We start from the raw sequence: 6,028 nt of genomic DNA, 5'->3' as shown, positions 1-6,028 counted from the left end.
TTTAACAAATGGTGCTGGAACAACTGGACGTCTGCACACACAACAATGAATGTAGATACTTATAACTTTCACAAAATTTAACTCAAAAAGCAAAACTACAAAACTTCTAAAAGATAACATAGAAGAAAATTTAGGTGACCTTGGGTTTGGCCATGAGTTTTTAGATATGAGAAAGAAGAGACACTTTTTATCTGAAGAATGTGAGCCCCTTTATGAGGCCCAGAAAGGCACTGAAATGTGACAGCACTCATGTCTCCTCCCAGCTGGAGGTAAGTAATCATTTCAAAGATGCCTGTTAAATGAATTATAAACTGACTATTGCCATCCAGAGTTGGGAATTAACCTAAAACACCCCATGCTGAACACCATAATGTATACTCTGTAGTTCAAGAATGTATATAGCCAATCACTAATCAATGTTATCTCTGTAAACCAATGACAATTCCTTAAAAACAACTTTTGTAATCGTCCCCTCTCCCTTTGTTTTTTGTTTTTTGTTTTTTGTTTTTTTTGGAGACGGACTCTTACTCTGTCGCCCAGGCTGGAGTACAGGGGCACGATCTCAGCTCACTGCAACCTCCACCTCCCAGGTTCAAGTGATTCTCCTGCCTCAGCCTCTCAAGGAGCTGGGATTACAGGTGCACACCACCACACATGGCTAATTTTTGTATTTTTAGTACAGATGGGGTTTCACCATGTTGGCCAGGCTGGTCTCAAACTCTTGACCTCAGGTGATCTGCCCTCCTCAGCCTCCCAAAGTGCTGGGATTATGGGCGTGAGCCACTGCACCTGGCCGCATCACCCCCTCTCCTAATTTGTTCTTTTTTCTTTAAAAACTTGAGCCTCTCTTTTGTTCTCTGGGGCACTTCCTAGTGTTTCCCTGGCTGCAGTCCTCAACTTTGGTCCAAATAAACTCTATATTAATTTTGCCTGAGTTTCTTTCTTTAGCTCAACAGATGTAACATAAAAAACATGATCCATGAAAGAAAAATTGGTAAGTTAGACTTCATTAAAATTAGTGCAAAGTCACTGTTAACAGGATAAAAGACAAGCTACAGACAGGAAAAAAAAATCTTTGCAAAGCACATATCACATAAAGGACTGGTATGCAAAATATACAAAGAATTCTTAAAATTCAATGATAAAAAAGCAAACAATCCAATTTAAATAAGTGAAAAAATCTGAACATACACCTAACCAAGGAAAATACACAGGTGGTAAATAAGCACATGAAAAGATACTCAACATTGTATGTCATGAGGGAATTGCAAACTAGAACAATGAGATACCATTACACCCCTATTCAACTGGTTAAATTCAGAAAAACAAAAACACAAACAACAACAAAAAACCCTTACTATATCAGATGCTGGCATGAATATGGAGCAGCAGGAGCTGTTATTGTTGGTGGAAATACAAAATAGTACAGCCCCTTTGGAAAACAGTTTGGTAGTTTCTTTATTTTTCATTTATTTATTTATATATTTATTTATTTATTTGATAGAGTCTCATTCTGTCGCCCAGGCTGGAGTGCAGTGGCATGATCGCCTCAGACTGCCAAATAGCTGGGATTACAGGCACCTGTCACCACGCCTGGCTAATTTTTGGGGTTTTTTTTGGTTTTTTTTTTTTAGTAGAGACAGGGTTTCACCATGTTGGCCAGGCTTGTCTTGAACTCCTAACCTCAGGTAATCCACCGATCTCAGCCTCCCGAAGTGCTGGGATTAGTGGCGCATTCTCGGCTCACTTCAATCTCTGCCTCCTGGGTTCAAGTGATTCTCTTGCCTCAGCCTCCCAAGTAGCTGGGACTACAGGCATTTTTGCCACCACGCCCAGCAAATTTTTGTATTTTTAGTAGAGATGGGGTTTCACCATGTTGGCCAGAATGTTCTCGATCTTTTGACCTGGTGATCCACCTGCCTCGGCCTCTCAAAGTGCTGGGATTACAGGCGTGAGCCACCGTGACCAGCAGCCTATTTTTATTTTTACTGTTTTTTTAGAGATGGGGTCTTGCTGTGTTGCCCAGGCTGGAGTACAGTGGCTATTCACAGGCACGATCCCACTACTGATCAGCACGGGAGTTTTGACCTCCTCCGTTTCCAACCTTGGCCAGTTTACCCCTTCTTAGGCAATCTGGTAGTCCCCTGCTCCCGGGAGGTCATCATATTGATGCTGAACTTAGTGCAGATGCCCAGGCAACATAGTGCACTGCAGCCCAGAACTCCTGGCCTCAAGTCATCCTCCTGCCTCAGCCTCCTAAGTAGCTGGGACTATAGGCATGCACCACCACACCCGGCCAGTTTACTAGTTTCTAACAAAGCTAAACGTCGTCTTAACATATAATCTAACAGTCACACTCCTAGGTTGAAAACTTATGCCCACACAAAAACCTGCACACAGATGTTTATTGCGGTTTTCTTCATAATTGTCAACAGCTGGATCAAGATATCTCTCAGTAGGTCTATCAGTTCCCTAAGCCTGCCATAACAAAGGGCCACAAACTGGGTGGCTTAAAACCACAAAAACGTCTTCTCTCACAGTTCTGGAGGCTAGAAGTCTAAAATCAGTGTGACAGCAGAGTCGTGCTCCCTTTGAGACTCTGAGTAGAATCTTTTCATGCCTCTTCCTGGCTTCTTGTGGTGCCCAGCAATCCTTAGTGTTCCCTGGCTTGTAGCTCATCACTCCAGTCTCCGCCTCCATTGTCATGTGTTGTTCCCCATGTGTGTCCTGTCTTCAGATGGCATTTTCCTCCTTCTTTAGGGCACCAGCCACATTGGATTACAGCCCACTTGAATGACCTCATTTTAATTGATTATACTGCAAAAGCCCTTTTCCAAATAAGGTCACATACACAGATACCAAGGGTGAAAGCTTCAACATATCTTTCTGGAGGATACAAGTCAATCCTTAAGAATAGGCTAATGGGACGGGTGTGGTGGCTCACGCCTGTAATCCCAGCACTTTGGGAGGCTGAGATGGATGGATCACCTGAGGTCAGGAGTTCAAGACCAGCCTGGCCAACATGGCAAAACCTCATCTCTACTAAAAATACAAAAATTAGCCAGGCATGGTGGCATGCACCTATAATCCCAGCTACTCATTTGAACCTGGGAGACGGAGGTTGCAGTGAGCTGAGATCATGCCACTGCACTCCAGCCTGAGCAACAGAGTGAGACTGTCTGGAAAAAAAAAGAATAGGTTAATGGATAAACATACTGTGGCAGATTCATACAAGGGGATATTTTTGTTTGTTTGTTTGTTTTGTTTGTTTGTTTTTGAGATGGAGTCTCACTCTGTTGCCCAGGCTGGAGTGCAGTGGCACAATCTCGGCTCACTGCAAGCTCCGCCTCCCGGGTTCACGCCATTCTCCTGCCTTAGCCTCCAGAGTAGTTGGGACTACAGGCACCCGCCACCACGCCCGGCTAATTTTTTGTATTTTTAGTAGAGATGGGGTTTCACCGTGTTAGCCAGGATGGTCTCGATCTCCTGACCTCGTGATCCACCTCCCTCAGCCTCCCAAAGTGCTAGGATTATAGGCGTGAGCCACCGTGCCTGGCCACAAGGGAATATTTTTAAGCAATCGAAAGAAATAAGTTATCAAATCATAAAAAGTCATGAAGGAAACTTAAATCACATTGCTCAATAAAACAATCCAGTCAGAAAAGGCTACATATGGGCTGGGTGCAGTGGCTCACACTTTATTACCCAGCACTTTGGGAGGCCAGGGCAAGAGGATTGCTTGAGCCTGGGAGTTCAAGACCAGCCTGGGTAACATGGCAAAACCCCATTTCTATAAAAAATACAAAAATTAGCTGGGCATGGTGGCACATGCCTGTAGTCCCAGCTACTACGGAGGCTGAGGTGGGAGAATCACTTGAACCCAGGAGGTTGAGGCTGCAGTGAGCCGTGATTGCACTACTGCACTCCAGCCTAGGTGACAGAGTGAGACTCTGTCAAAAAAAAAAAAAGAAAGAAGGAAGGAAGGAAGGAAGGAAGGAAGGAAGGAAGGAAGGAAGGAAGGAAAGAAGGAAGGAAGGAAGGACAACGTATTGTATGATGCAACTATATGACTTTCTAGAAAAGGTAAAACTATAGTGTAAAAGGTCTGTGGTTGCCAAAGGTTGAGGTGAGGGGAGGGAGTGAGGGATGAAGAATTGAAGAAAAGATTTTTAGGACAGTAAAACTTTTATTTATATACATGACATTACGCATGTGTCAAAACCTACAGAACTATGTACAACATAAAGAATGAACCCCAATGTAAACTATGGACTTTAGTTAATAATGATGTATTAATACTGGCTTATCAATTGCAACAAATGTACCACTCTAATACAAAATGTTAATAATAGGGTAAATTGTGTGGAGGAGGGAGAGGGAATGTTTGAACTCTAATAGCTGGTCAATTTTTCTGTAAACCAAAAACTGTCCTAAAAAATTAAGTCTATTGGCCAGGCACAGTGGCTCACACATGTAATCCCAGCACTTTGGGAGGCCATGGCAGGAGGATCACTTGAGGCCAGGAGTTTGAGCCCAGCCTGGGCAACATAAATGAGACCCCGTCTCTACAAACACATTTTTAAAAATTAAGTCTATAATTTGAAAAAAGATTCATTGCAGTATATAAGGCTCAAGTATCACTTCTTTCAGGAAATCTTTCCCGCTCTCCCACCATAGTCCCAAGATGGGTTCGGTGCTCTTCTCCCAAGCTGCCATAATACCCTGCACATATTTTTATTTCTATAGTTGCACCTACCACATTGTATTTTAACATTTCTCTGTATTGCTGTCAATTCACAGCTGTGGTTTGCTGACCCTTGGCCTAGAATGCAGAGATGGTGAAATAAGCTAATCCATGCAACCCTTAAACAGGCACCTAGGAATGCCTGACAAAGGACACTTCTGTTCCCTCAATGCACTGTTGATGTCATTTGTGGTACAATCATTATTAGCCCTCTGGTGTGTTAGGCTATTTTCTGGATGATAGCATAAGGCACAGTTATGTGACATTAAAGGTTACTTAGCCTGAGTAGTCTTTAGATTACTGGCCTTGGGTCTGCCAAAGACCATCCTCATGGGGAAGTTTTTGCACTAGGAAACCTCTCCAGGATTCAAATCCAATGGTTTTGACTCAAATCATGCTGTTAACATCACACAACACATTCTCAATCTTATTCAGCTTAAAAGGTGGTACAGTACAGGGGTCACTGGCACACACACCTACATGACAGATAACATAAGTGACGAAAACAGACTCAGGTCGAGAAGGGTTCCTGGCACTTGGGAAAGTCCATACCCAGTCTAGAGTAGGCAGCCACTCCTTGGCTTCAGCCAATTGTTGCCACACAGAAATGTGGACACGGTGTTACCAGACAAGGCGTAGAGGCAGATTTCTGTTCACACATAAACTTTTCAGTTTAAAAAAGTGTTGGCAACTAAGTCAAACTGCTTAGAAATACTGGAGATGGCATATTGGGAAGGTAAGGAATCATCCAATTGAATTGTGGTATTTACGATGGGGGAGAAAATAGCAGCTAAAGGATAAGGGCAGCTTTTGGAGAATGCTGACTGTCTCAAGGAACTTACATATTGTCATCTAGGTCTGAGTGCACACTAAATAATTTAAGCAAGAACAGGACACGATTAGAATGGTATTTTTCAAAAGATCACTTGGCAGTTGACGGGCGAGGCTGAGAGTAAAACAGTGAATTAGAAGTCTGTCATTTAGCTAAGTAAGGGTAAAGGCAAGACGGCAAAGGCCTATTTACTTGGTTCTTTCTCCTACCCGACTGCAAACTCCAAGACAGCAGGGCCCCATCTGCCTTGTTCATTGCTGTGTCTCCAGCACTAAGCAAAAAGTCTGTTCCACATTTGTTGAAAGAATAAATGAACAGGAGAGAGGGAAGGCGAGAGGCATTTTGAAGGACTGAGTTTAAAAATCAACTACCTTGAAGCCGGGCAAGGTGGCTCATGCCTGTAACTGTAATCCCAGCACTTCGAGAGGCTGAGGCGGGTGGATCACCTGAGG

This window comes from Theropithecus gelada, chromosome 10 (genome assembly GCF_003255815.1).
Source record: "Theropithecus gelada isolate Dixy chromosome 10, Tgel_1.0, whole genome shotgun sequence".
Lineage (NCBI taxonomy): Eukaryota > Metazoa > Chordata > Mammalia > Primates > Cercopithecidae > Theropithecus > Theropithecus gelada.
The sequence above is the reverse complement of the archived record's forward strand: the minus strand, read 5'-3'. Positions refer to the sequence as shown.